Here is a 15,000-nt window from a genome sequence, read left to right as displayed (position 1 = left end):
CATCCTTTCTCTTCTTTCACATCCTCCTTTTCCTTCTACCACATTCTTTCCTCTCTCTCTCTCTCTCTCTCTCTCTCTCTCTCTCTCTCTCTCTCTCTCTCTCTCTCTCTCTCTCTCTCTCTCTCTCTCTCTCTCTCTCTCTCTCTCTCTCTCTCTCTTAAAACAATACACATTTTTCAAAGAGCAAAGAAAATATCCACAGCAACGTCCATCATGCCTCTAATTTTTCCTGTAGAGAACGTGCATGATTTTAGCGAGTAATACTAAGAGTGGCAGGGAGAGATGCTGCGGTGAGGCGAGGGAGGACCGGAGCTGGAGACTGGAGATAGTACAACAATAGTATAGACAGTGGGGACTGGGAAAAGTATAGTACTGTTGTAGGTCTTAGGGTATGTGACGGATGTGATAGTGGTGGCAGTGGAAAGTGGAAGTAGAAGGAGGTTTAAAATTTGATAGTGTGGCTGGAGAGGTAATTAGTAGTAGTGACTGTGGAAGTGTGTTAGTGGAGGTAAGTATATATGGTTAGTCATGGCAGTAAGAGTGGTAGTTTTCTTTGTTACTGATGATGATAGCCATTGAAGATTGGTTATTGCTAATGTGAACACGGTAAAAAATTCCTGCTGTATGGACCTGTCGTGGTTCTAATCGTCCTAATATGTTTCCTGTCGCTTTCCTGTGAGGAGGGTGGATAGCTGCAGTAATGAACTCTAGTATAACTGCCATTACATTGAGGATATATGGAGTCTGAGTATTGATTAACTGATTGGGTGGGTGAGTGAGCGATTGAGAGTATTGTTGTTGTTGTTGTTGTTGGTTGTGGAAGTTCTTTTGGAAGGCGATGATGTGGAGGTAGGGTGGTTGTGGTGGTGGAGATGGTTATGGCGGTGGTGGCAATGGTGGAGGTGGTTGAAGCAGAGGTGAGCAGATGATGATTGTGGAAGTTCTGTCTATGTAATTAAGTAAAAGGTGCTGAGGTGAAGATGATGGTGGTGGTGGTGGTGGTGGCGGTGGCGGTGGTGGTGAGAGAAAGAGGTGTGGCCAGCCCCTCAAACCCCAGCCAGTCCGGTCGCTAGAGGGAAGCACCGGCATATCACGTTATCCGGATTGGTTATGAAATTTTAGTAGGAAATATGAAACCCCGCCATATATTCGAGAGTAATGGCAAGTACGAATGCAATTTTTATAAGCATTTATGTATTTGCTGAGTCTTAATGGCCATTCCTACTGTATTATTTACTTACAAAAAACAACTGAACACATAATTGAACACATAAATTCACTTAAAACTCCCACTTCTTGATTTATGAAGCACACGTTAACCATACGAGTGAAATAAAGCAACCGAGAGAGAGAGAGAGAGAGAGAGAGAGAGAGAGAGAGAGAGAGAGAGAGAGAGAGAGAGAGAGAGAGAGAGAGAGAGAGAGAGAGAGACTACGTAATTTCAGTATAACCAAAATCATACAAAAATTGTTTCACTGCACCAGAAGAACTTTTCATGATAAAATTTTACATGGCAGAGAGAGAGAGAGAGAGAGAGAGAGAGATTCAGTACTGCACGCGTCAAAAAAGAATAGCAGGATCAAATTGCGAGACAGGAAAGTGACATGGGTTGGTTGCACAATGGATATGTGTTAGGTCCATATTCTTAAATGTTTTGGCTCCTCATAAGGACAAACATTCAAAGGCTACAGAGATGACTATACCGATTTCCATGAGTGTTCCTTTTACTGCCACTGTTGAAATCTCGTTAAACTACCACTCAAACCATGAAAACACCTTTTAAAACCCCAGTTACTTCGACTAAAACCCATTAAAAGTAGTCAGGTTAAAACGCTGGAAAGTTGATGAATAAGAAGGTAATGGGAGGGATAAGAGATGGAGGATTCAAATGGGATGAGTGTGGAGGGTTGTGGAGGCTTGTGGAAGCTCAGAAAGAAGGGTTGGGATGTAAAAGAAACGGGACGATGTGATGGGTGGGGAGGGGAGTGGGATGCCTCGCTCCTCATCACTTTACTGTTTTTTTTGACAGGGTGTGAGTTGGTATACATTGTGAGTGGGTGTGATCAGGACTGGTAATGCAAAAACATACACGCGAGTAGTATTAAGCATATACATGAACACACACACACACACACACCACACACACACACACACACACACACACACACACACATACACACAAACTACTATGGATTCAAGTTCTTCAAGTTCTTTCAGCTGTATCGAATTTCATTTAAGTGCTACTCTTCCCATTTTTTTTTCTTCTGTCCTCTTACATTGCAGGGGGTACTAAAAGAAAGTTCAAATATTCCTTGGACAGTCTGAGTTAGCATTTATTCTCTCAAGTCTCCTCGTGATCACATTATTGGACACACCACGGGACACCATTGCCACCACAACCAGGCCATGCTACACCTATGCCAACAAAACGCATTCCAGCACAATTGAATAAATGTGTGATGGAGAGAAAAAAAGTCTTCCACTGTTTTTTTTTATTTCATCTTTTTATCCGCTTCTCTGACATTCTCTTTGGTTCACTGGTTTCTCTTTTTTTTTTTTTCCTCTTTTTCTAAACTCCTTTATTTTTACTACTAGCATTTTTTTGTATTTTTTTAAATTTCTTTTGTTTCATTTAGATTTTTCGCTTTTTTTTATATACCACTTTCACTTTTCTGCATTTCTCTCTCTCTCTCTCTCTCTCTCTCTCTCTCTCTCTCTCTCTCTCTCTCTCTCTCTCTCTCTCTCTCTCTCTCTCTCTCTCTCCTCTCTCTCTCTCTCACATCAGTCATACCCTAACTTTCTCACTCATACCCAGTAATGAGCAAACACAAGTAACTGATACACACACACACACACACACACACACGGGAAAACAGTGTGCATCATGTCAGATTTTGCTAAGGTCTTGCTGTTCGACCTTCTCTTTCCCTACCTCTCTCCTTCCTTCCTTCCTTGCTTCCTTCCTTCCTCCCTTCCTCCTTTCCTTCCCTGCAGCCCAGCCCATCTTCCCACGGGTCCTACCTGGGCGGAGGAGCGATAAATTAACTTGCAAATGACTCCCTAAGTATGATGAGCTATATTAAGGAGAGGAAAGGGGAAAAAAGAGTTTCTTGACCCCGGGCACCTGGAGGAGGATGAGTTAGCGCGATGCATGTCTTGAAGAAAAGGGAAGGGTGAGAAAACAAGATAGATAGTAACGCTGATGCAAAAATTACTCAGTTTACGTTGTATGATTTAATTTGAAACTCATAATACGACGTGATGAGTGAGTAAATTAAGTAAGAGAGTGCTTAAGGTGTTAACAGCAGAGAGAGAGAGAGAGAGAGAGAGAGAGAGAGAGAGAGAGAGAGAGAGAGAGAGAGAGAGAGAGAGAGAGAGAGAGAGAGAGAGGAAGGGCCATGCGTGTTGAGAGGTATTTGGATATTTATCAGCCAAAAACCAAATGAGCGCAGGACACGAGCGGCTATTAGTGAGATCACGAACTGACTCTGCAGCTGATAGTGATGACGACAATGATATGGGACGGTGATGAAGCGTGGCGGAATCAGGCTGAGCTTTATCACTTTTATCACTTTTCATAATCACTCACAGTCATGCAACTCCACTTTAACCTCCCGTAGCCGCCTCTCACGCCACCTGTGTTTGATTAGACGAAAAGAGGAAGTGTGGGAAAAAGGAAAACGAGAGGGAGGGAAGTGGAGGCTCAGGGAAGGGACCGGCTGACTGACTCTGGCCCTCTTGAAAGTAGATAAGGTATGATGAATGAGTTACGATAAGGTGTGTGTGTGTGTGTGTGTGTGTGTGTGTGTGTGTGTGTGTGTGTGTGTGTGTTTTCGAGAGTAAACGAACCTGAATAATTCTACCCAAGACGCGTGGAAGGGAAAGGCAAGGAGAGTCAAGGCGAGGCAAAAGGGACACGGCTCCACACACATGCTGACTCCTCGCCATCTGACGCGCCAGATCAGAGTTAGGAGACACAAGCTCGGTGACGATCATGATAATGGAGTGATAACCATGAATAAGAGGGAGGAAGAGGAGGGAAGCAAGGAAGGAAGAAAGAAAAGAAAGAGTAAGAATGATGAGAAAATGGAGGAGGATAAGATTGACATGGAAGAGAAGGAGGTGAAGGAGAAAGAGGAGGAGGAGGAGGAGGAGGAGGAGGAGGAGGAGGAGGAGGAGGAGGAGGGGAAAGATATGCAGAAAAGCCGTAGAAAACGAAAATACAGAGGCTAAGGCTGACAAAGTGGATGATCATGGGAAGGAAAAGGAAACTGTGGAGGAAAAGAAAGAGGATTAAACCTTCCCCAGAAAAATAAAGAATTATCTCTCTTAACTGTTAATTCCTCGCTTTGATATGTTCTCCCTCACTGGTACACGACATCCAGCTTGCAATATGCACCAAAAGATTGTTATTTAAACCTGTTGGGGCTCGATAATATATTCTCTCTCTCTCTCTCTCTCTCTCTCTCTCTCTCTCTCTCTCTCTCTCTCTCTCTCTCTCTCTCTCTCTCTCTCTCTCTACTACTACTACTACTACTACTACTACTACTACTACTAATATTACAACTACTACTACCATTACCATTATTACTACTACTACTACTACTACTACCACTACTACTACTACTACTACAACTACTCCTACTACTACTTATCTTAATAATATCTACTCCTTCACACTGCGGTCTCTATTATTGTCTTCGTCGTCCACATTTCCCGCCACTCTCCTGAACCTTCCTCGCAGCCTCACTGATTATACACTAACTGACCTGAGACACGCTGCCACACCTGATTACCTGGCTCTCCCGCGTGGCTCCCGGTGATCTCCCACACACCTGTACCTCTATAACTGTCCACCTTTCTAGTGTCCAGCTTAGCTTCTGTATCGGTTTATGGATTTATACTTGTGTGTTGGTGTTTTCATGCATTTATCATTATCTGTTCTGACGGTGTGTAAGAGAAGGATGATGAGAGTAGGGAGGAAGAATGAGAGAGAAAGAGGGAAGGAAAGAAGAAGGTAGGTAAGGAGGTAGGGAAGGGAAGGAGGGAAAGAGGGAAGGAATGAAAGAAGGAAAAAAAGTGAGGAAGATTAGAAAATGGAGAGGATAAAGATGACAAAGAGAAGGAGGAGGAGGACAAAGAAAAGGAGGAGCAGGAGGAGGAGGAGGAGGAGGAGGAGGAGGAGGAGGAGGAGGAGGAGGAGGAGGAAGGGTAGCTATTTACATGCCACGCCAAGCAATATAATCACATAAAGGTGGAAGAGTTTGTCAGCTTTCCTTTCTGAGAGTTATTTGTGTATCACTCCCCGTGTCTATAACTATTTCCACGCTACGTCTATAATCTAGTCACTAATGGTGGACAGAGTTCGCTTATGAATAATGTTTGCTACACCTTGCATTGGTAAGTAAGTATGTAGCTGTCTTTCTCAGGGCGAATGTCTTAAATGTTTAGTGCGAAGTTTCTTACCTAATCTAATTTAACCTGATCTAACCTAACCTAATCTAACCTAACTTAGCCTGATAACATAATCTAATCTAACCTGATGTATCCTAACCTAACCTAATCTAATCTGATCTAATCTAACCTGATCTAACGTAACCTAACCTAATGTAATCTGATCTAACCTGTGGTGACCCCACACCATCTACCCTCTGACTGGCGTCTGCATCAAGTACCACGCCTGTGGGCGGATCACATGCATAAATGAGCAATGTGAATGGTAGATGTGTAAAAATGTTATGAAAATAAAGACGTCACAAACGATTACAGCGTGTAACAGTGGAATAATTCAGTAGCGGAGAGTAGCAAAGAGTAGCAGACACAGAAGCAGAGAGATCCTGACCAGAGATGGACGGAATAACTTAAAAGTAAGTGGAGCTTGAAAGCGCAATGCAGTCTATAAATCAATTATCTTATTAAAGGAGGAGGAGGATGTTCAATTGATGTTTTATGTTTGGTATGACAGGTTTGTATGATGTACGAAGATTTACTCAGTTATGGAATGTTTACAGTAATTGATGTGATGCTGATATCATGTGTGTTTTTCCAACTGATCATTAATTGCACCGACTGAATATTTGTTGTGTTTATGCATTTGATACTGTGTATGTTTTACACGATGATTTGCAATGATCAATGAATATGTTGAAAAGATATAAAGTGACACCTAATAACTTTGAATGATTTGAAGATGAATACAGGTGAAAAATTTTGACTTGTAAGAGATTTAAATAATTATTAGTTATTAATCAAAATATGAAAATGTTTGTGAGTTTTCCAGTAGCCTTTATTCCTTGCAACATCTTGGATCACAACAAACCTAACCTAAGCTGACAACCTAACCTAACCTAACAACTTAGGGTGGCAGGGTAACATGACTTAACCTAACCTAAAGTCGCTATTTCCTAGATGTTGAGTGAAACTTGAGCTATTTTGCCTTGAAACACCACAAGCATCGATCCTAAGCTACTTGTAACACTGTCATGACCTTTGAAGACATGTAATATTTTTTTTCTCATGTGACAAACAACATATGGCCAAGAAAAAAAAAAAAAAAAAAAAAAAAAAAATTGTGAGAGGAACGAGTCTGCAGCAGAAATTAGCTGAAGGCACAGTGAAAAAGAAGAAATACATTGATATCCTCTGAATAGTTAATGAGGCAGGCCGCGGAATTGAACTTAGGTATTAATTGCATCGAGGAGGACAAAACCGAAGCCACAGAGCTGATAAAAATGTACTTCTCTCAACAATATCTGAGCCGCACATTATTAGATTGTCCTCGGGCTAGAGCGCCACTGATAAGATTCCGCGAACGTAGGAATTAGATTTTCCCTCAATGGTCAATTCCTCTAAATCTATCGGTCTTGTCGTGCGTCCTTGGAATGGAGAGAGAGAGAGAGAGAGAGAGAGAGAGAGAGAGAGAGAGAGAGAGAGAGAGAGAGAGAGAGAGAGAGAGAGAGAGAGAGAGAGAGAGAGAAAAGAGAGAGAAAACAATAACAATAAAAGATAATGGGGGTATATATGTAATGAACTAAAGACTTTGAGAAGAAGAAGAAAGTGGACGGAGAGCCATTGCAAGTAAAATGCGTTGGAAATGAATGCAATACAAAGAATAAAATGTAAACGAGAACAACAATATAGGAAGGTTACGTAGGATTTGAGGTAAGTCTTTGAGTGGAGTGCATCAGGAGAAACGAATGGAAGGGAACAGGAAGGAGTAAGCTAAATAAAGAGTGAGTGCTGCTAATATGGATGAAAATGAAGACTAAAGCAACAAAATAGGGCTGCGTAAGGGACAAAGGGCACTGAGTGGAGGGAGCAGAAGGAAAGGGATAGAAAAGAGTAGAAAGGAGAGTGTTGAAGGGGGAGACGAGTGGCGGAGATGCTGTAGAGATGAACTATATAACAAAACAGGGAAAGAAAGCTGTGTATATTGTAGTGGGTGAGTTTTCTGTTGAAGTGGATGTAGGGAAACGAGGAGGTCCGGGAGGTAGAAGATATGCGTAGATATTGATGAACGAAGAGAAGGAGGCGGAGGAGGAGGAGGAGGAGGAGGAGGAGGAGGAGGAGGAGGAGGAATTAGTAGTATATAGAAGGAACATAACATGAAAAAAAGAAGCGAAGGGTAAGTGAGAGAGTAAGGTTTTCAATTGGAGTAGCTATTATGTAAGAGAGGAGGAAGAGGAGGGGGAGGGGAGGAAGGAGGGGGAGGGGAGGAAGGAGAGAGAGAGGAGGATGGATAAGCAATGAGGACGTGACAGGAAAGTGACGTGCGGTAACTCCACAGGGACAAACACCACCACTCTGACCCGTCACGCAGCCTTCAATTTGCTAGAGCACTTTTTTTCCCCGTTCTCCTGTTATTTCTTTCCCTCTACGAACAAACAGGTAGGACCCAGTCAGACTACAGGAGGAAGTTACCAATTCTTATTATTCTACACATCCCCTAAGACTCCTTCAGCTTCGTGACGTAACTTAATGCTCAAGTTTTTATATGAGAAGGACTTTTATTTGTTTACGTATTTACGAAGCTACGTACGTATCTCGTCTATGGGTAAAGAGTATGTACGGTAAAGTGAGAACTATCAGTGGGAATGTTATGCAAGTGAGAAATTATGCTTTGTTAGAATAAGCGCCCTCTAAGAATCGGAAAACAGAAATAGGAGAGAGGAACAGAAAAGAAAAATCTGTCTTAGCATCAGTCTATCTCTTTATCAGTCTATCTTGCAATCTATTTATATGCTTTTCTTTTTATGTATTCACTTATTCATCAATTTATCTATTCATCTCCCTATTTTTGCATTTAACTATCTATTTATCTATCTATCCATCCATCTGTATATTTTTCTATAATCGAAACATTTAACTTGCTGTCTATCTGTTTAGCAATCTGCCTGTCTATGCATATATCCTTCTGTTTGCCTATCTCTACTTTTTTTTTTCCTAATCTGTTTAGCCATCTATCCATCCACCATTCTATCTACCCGTCTATCTTCTTATCTACCTAATATATCTATCTATCAGCAGCCACAACAGAGTCTGGCAGCTTGTCTCGCCTGCCATACCAGGCAGTGACGAGCCTCGCTGTCAGGCCGGCGCGCCAGCGAGGCAATAATTCAGGACTGACTGGAATGAACTTACTTTATTGGCTGCACATCGCTTCATTCATTACCAAGCTAAAAATAAAAGACAAAAAAAAAAAAAAAAATGCCGCCGCGGGACATGTAATGGTTATTTGAATCTCTGATATGTTCATAAATGCTAATCATACTTGCTCGTACATTAGAAAATATGCGTATTACTTTTAGGGGAGGCAAGGGACATGACCTCGCGACCCCTTGGCTAACGAGGGAGAACGAGGGAGGAAGAGGGAGCCTCGGTCGTAGCGGGGATCTAGATGGCTAGGGAGCACACCCAGCTTGCCATAAGGCGCGTGCGAGGGCGGTTCTGCTCCCGTGAGTGTGTGACGCAAGGTATAAGCAAGGGACGAGGCGGGCGAGGGTAAGGAGGTGGAGGAAGGAAGGTGAAGGTGAGGCAAGGGTGTGGTGGTGGTGGAGGAAATTGCACTCCACACCTGCTGCTGCAGCGACACCGGCATTCGAATCAATGGTGTGTGTGTGTGTGTGTGTGTGTGTGTGTGTGTGTGTGTGTGTGTGTGTGTGTGTGTGTGAGTGTGTGTGTGTGTGTGTGTGTGTTTGTAGTGCTATTAATCATATCCTTATTATAGTGTTCAAGAACGTCAGTTTTTACTCTTTTTTTCTTTCTTTTCAACCAACCTTTTTGTATTTTTACCCAGTGCAACACAAACATGCAAACATGGAATCACTGGGGGTCAGATGATATGCGAGTTGTTAAGTAAAACCCCACCACTTTCATCCCTGTCTTAGCGGGTTGCTCATCACGTCTTGTTTACAATTTTAGTTCATTTTCCTTCCACGCGCCCTCTCAGTAAGAAGAGCGAGTCACTTTCCCGCTGCTCTGGTTACTGCTTGCTGAACGTGAGTAATAGAGTGCATTACCTCACATTGGAGCCTGCAGGTCCGTGAATGTTTACACTCAACAAGACCTGAGAATAGTAGAATGAAAGGCTTCGGTCTAAAATCCTACGTAGAAGGTGGTTACCTCTTCCTTTTGTAGCAGTATGTTGTATATCACGCAGATTTTGTTCACTGTGTTCCGCATTGGATTACTGTTGCATATGATATGTACGATTATTTGATTAAGTATGATACGACTAAAGACAAGCGAAAGAATGGCACAAGGGAAACACCTGATAACAGCAACCCCAAATAGAGATTTAAGCTGAGAAGAAAACACAGCTGACGACCAACAAACATTGCAGTGCTGTGTCTCAATCCTGGCTGCTAGTGGCTACGTTGTGGACAGAAAATATCAGTGTCTGCATATCTGGTACTACTACTCGGTTATATTATTATTATTATTATTATTATTATTATTATTATTATTATTATTATTACTATATGAATCAACGAAGGCGAGCCACTGGAAAGCACAAATGCATAAGCCCGAAGGTCCAGTGGGTGGCACTTCACTGATAACTGAATGTTTAGTAACAGGAAGAAAGAATAGAATAAGAAGATTTGGAAAGATCTAGTAGGTAGAGTGCTGAGAGAAAAACGTAGCATATGAATAGCTCTTAATGTCGTCAAAGAGATTTCAGTTGCCTCACGTAATGTTAAAAAGGAATAGTACGAGGAGGGACTGCAGGTTCTTCAAGTACCTCAACGAAATGTGGAAGGAAGTTCATGTTTCTTGTAATACACTTATTTCGCATTCATGACATCAGTTAGTTTTAATCTTCGTAAATCCTCTTCACCTCGAGCCATGTTTAGGTCAATGTTTTCTGATAATAGCGAGAATGAAATCATGCTGAGTTAAGTAAAAAGAAAACTCTCTACTATGTACCGTGTCAGAGCTCACACAAAAATAATAATTACTTGAAATTATTCCAGTTGAGTGTCACACACGCTGACAGGTTGATATTGGTATGATTTTTCCAGGCTATTATTTTTTGAAGAGTTGTGACATGCCTCGTAGTGATAAGGTGTGTGTGTGTGTGTGTGTGTGTGTGTGTGTGTGTGTGTGTGTGTGTGTGTGTGTGTGTGTGTGTGTGTGTGTGCGCGCGCCAAGGGGTACAAACACATGCCAGCACCAGTACAAGCGTTGGGTTTCCGCAGTGTGTCTGCAGCTCCCAAGGTCGTGTTTACCTTGTTAACAATCTGATGGGTGCACTGATTGAAACGTTGACGGTTCACCTCCACACATTCTGTGTGTTCATAGTAATGGAACGTCACACATTTGTACTACCCTGCATCAGCTTTAATGTGGATGAGTGTCTTCTGCAACTCAAAAAGAAAAAAATAAAATAGAATAACAAAAAATTTCCGTACAGGTATCCCTTACATATATATAAAAGAACGAAAACGTGAGATAACCGCAGAAAATGGGAATTTTTGGGACAACAATATGAATACGACAGCATGCCTCACTTAAGTTTATCAAGGTACATTTGTGTTTCAATTTTAACGTTGGATTATAGGCAAAAAAAAAACAACAACTCATATTAACGATTCAACTCATTAAGCACTCATTTCCTCATCATCACATACAATAATAAATCCAATAATAAATCCACTAATAATGCCGAAATCCTCCCCATTTGAGCTTGTTTCATCAGCCATACAATCGGTCATCAGTTTGCTTCAAGAACCATATAGTCACATTTCATCCTACCAGTAAAAAAAAAGTCCTCTTTACTAGACTCATTAATTATCTTAACTGCATTATCTGATCCGGTCAGTTACAGATAGCAACAAGTGTTATCTGACTGCCTTCTAACATAACTATTGTCATCCCTAACCAACATCAATTACATAAACTTTTTTTTCTAACACTGTTACTTGTAATCATGTTAAGAAGATAAACTAAATTTCCTAAAACCTGTGAATGATTTGCAATACGCGTGTCACATATGGTGGAATACAAAAAAATAAATAAATAAATAAATAAATAAGCAAAAATTAATAGGGGGAAGCGGGGCCGCGCGGAGTGGTGTATGCACACATGCAATGATGATGGCCCTTGACCATTAAATAGCTGTTCATGGTGGTACTGCGCATTATTACTCTGATTATAATGACTATTGATTACGATTTTTTTATTTGAAGGATAAAGTTCCTCCTCACCTGATTTATTGCAACATTTTCTCGTCGATGCTGACAAGAATATGTGCACGTAAGGTATAATAGGAAATAAGAATGTTTGGCTCAGACGTGACGTTTACTGATTATGATGTTCGTTCAATCAAGGATACATACCTAGATGATGTGTGAGTGGGGGACAGAACCGATGCCATGTATACTTGGTTGATTGGGTGAGGGTAAAGCGAGGCCGTTTTGCAATAGGTGTCTGTTGCTGCATCGGGAGGAGGGTGGACGTGTGGTGACGTGAGGCGAACTAACGAAAATGTTTTGTATTGCACTACAGGGTCATGATCTCTGCAAATATTATGTACTTTTGATGCAAACGAAAGAAATGATTGCAAGAAGGAAAGGTCAAGAAAAGGAAGGTAAAAAAATACAAGTTACCCATTAAAATTACAAGTTTTCTCTGATTCCTTGTTTTCTATGTCTTATTTATGGGTAACTAAAGGAAATCACCAAAGAATACTTAACATATTTACATTCGATTCACATAGTGCCTTGCGATATTTAACACCATTGAAATGAATGAGGTGCCTTTGTTACTCTGCTGGAAATCGATATCAGCGAGAAACTGTGTCATGTAGATATGTATCTTTTACCCAAAGTGCTTCATTGTTACCCGTAAGATCCTTAAAAAGTGCTCTTAAGATAACTGTGCGCACGCGCACACACACACACACACACACACACACACACACACACACACACACACGGCAGCCTGAAGTTTTTATTCCACTCAGGTCTTTAAGGTTTACGTGTGTGTGTGTGTGTGTGTGTGTGTGTGTACAACCAATCATTTTTTATTTGATGTTTTCTTTTTATTTCCAGTGTTCACAAAAGTAATGGGTAACTCTTTCACACTTCCAGAAGGTATTATAAACATGAGTAATATTTCAAAATCAAAAGAAGCGGTCGAAGGTATAGAGTGGGGAGTTTTGAACCCGCCTTTCGCCGAAGAACCCAAGGAAGATTGTATCATTCCCCTCTGTATGTACTTAAAGATGCGTCTTCATGAATATGTGCGTGTTTTTATGTATGGGTTAAGAATCTACTTCAATCCTTCCCCACTAATTGGACAATGACATCTGTTTTGAGTGACTATTTAACTTTTGCTGAAGAAATGAAAAGTAAAGCTACTAATAAGAGCTATCGATTACTCTATCACTCAGTTTGCTGCCAGCCACGCCTTGCAAAACTTTAAACTTTGTCAAGATAATCCTAATAAGCTCAGAGAGAGAGAGAGAGAGAGAGAGAGAGAGAGAGAGAGAGGGAGAGAGAGAGAGAGAGAGAGAGAGAGAGAGAGAAGGAAAAAAAGTGTTAAAAATTCTCCCTCTCTCTCTCTCTGATCATGAGCATCCTTCACCCGCATGCGGAGAATTCCTTTTGACGAGACTTTTATCCTGAAGGTGATTTCTCTCTTCCAGACTTCCCTCATTTCCTTCCCCAGTCACTGCTGTGCGTCCCTCTAACCACCCTCTCCTCCCACCTCCCCCTCTCTAACCTTCTTTATTTCTGCCCTGTGTCCCCAGTCCCCTTTCTCCCGCGCTGTCCTGCCTCACAATTCCACCCTATATCTGTCGTTCTCTGCCCCTCATCCCCATCGCAGCCTCTCTCTCGCTAGATGAGACCAGGTTTCTGCGAGCATCTTGGGAAATCATGGCAGTTCTGGCCGCTTCCCCCTAAAGATCTCTGGCTTTCTCAGGTTGTGGCGCCGCGCAGCTCAGATGGGCGACTGACTGACTGACTGACTTGAGTTACTAAGGTGTGTCCACGGTCAAGGCTGCTTCATGGTGTAATGTTGTGTTCCTACTTTTTGCGTGTTTTGTTTTTTCGTCTGTTTTTTTTTGTTTTTTGTTTGCTCTTCTGTGTATCTCATGATATTTTTTTTTGTGATTTTCGTAATTTATATTTCTTTAATTTGTTTTTTTTTTTCTCTCTCTGTAACCTTTCCTTCCTTTCTTCCTTTCTTGACTTTTGTTTCCTTTCTTCCCTCTCTCCATCCCTGCTCCTCCTTTTCCTTCTCCTCCTCCTCCTCCTCCTCCTCCTGGCCATACGCACTCTCTTGGTCTGAGTAGTTTGCCTGTATAATTCAGTGTTAATTTTTATTGAGAGAATGAAGAGAGATGAAGATTGAGAGCCCCTCCTTTCAATATTCACACAAATACATTTACTCATGTATTTTGAAGGAACACAAGAACATAAGAACATAAGAAAATAAAGGAGGCTGTGACAAGATTTCAATCCTACACGTGACAAGGGCGGAAGAGAGAAAGAAGAGAGAGAGAGAGAGAGAGAGAGAGAGAGAGAGAGAGAGAGAGAGAGAGAGAGAGAGAGAGAGAGAGAGAGAGAGAGAGACAAAGGTTTCAGAGCAAAAGCCGTGGAGTTGGGTGGCGCAGTGTTCCCTTTCATCCCATTCCCACCACCATCTACGCCCCCCCCCCCTCCCGCTATCCCACCCCCTAACCCCACCCCGACCACTTCCCACTAACAGGGGTCGACAGCTTAACTTAATTTCCTCTTACTCCACAACTCGGCTAAGATGGAATGGCTGCGAGGGAAGAGATAGACAGACGCGCTGGGGGGCCTTGTGATTTTGAACTTGGTGTTTGTGGTGGTGGTGGTGGTGGTGGTGGTGGTTAGTGTACTTTTTCTTTTCATCTCCATTTATCTCCTTATTCTCTTCTTGTGATTTTGAACTTGGTGGTGGTGTTGTGGTGGTGGTGGTTAGTGTACTTTTCGTTTCGTCTCCATTTACGAGTATCTCTTTATCCTCTTCTCCTTTCTTAGTTTCCTCATTTCTCTGTATTTAATGTGTTTTATTCGCTATATTTGACCGTATATTTGTAGATGAATGGAATACTTTGGTAGGTGAACGGAATAGACTCAGTAATCAGATTTGTCAGTGCCGTGCTTTTAGAGAGCTTTAAATGAAGATTAAATACAATTAAAGATGAGATGATAAGTGGAAATACGTAAGCTTCGAGAAGGGACAGCCACGTGTAGGCCTGACAGCTTCTTGCAGCTTCCCTTATTTTCCGTTATGTTCTTATATTCTTTCTTTTGTCTTCCTCCTCGTCCTGCTCGGCTACTGTAACATCACCGCCACCACCACCGCTATAGTGCTGTTTCCATCTCCCTCTAGCCCTACAAGGTCAGACAGAAATCTGCCGGGCGGGAAGCTGATATTGTCTCGTTTACGTTATTATATAATGTCTCGCAACAAATTAGTCTGTTTACGTAACGATTCAAGAGATATATGAGGAGATGATTTGTTCTC

Source organism: Scylla paramamosain, chromosome 4, assembly GCF_035594125.1.
Source record: "Scylla paramamosain isolate STU-SP2022 chromosome 4, ASM3559412v1, whole genome shotgun sequence".
NCBI lineage: Eukaryota > Metazoa > Arthropoda > Malacostraca > Decapoda > Portunidae > Scylla > Scylla paramamosain.
This window is presented reverse-complemented; position numbering follows the sequence as displayed.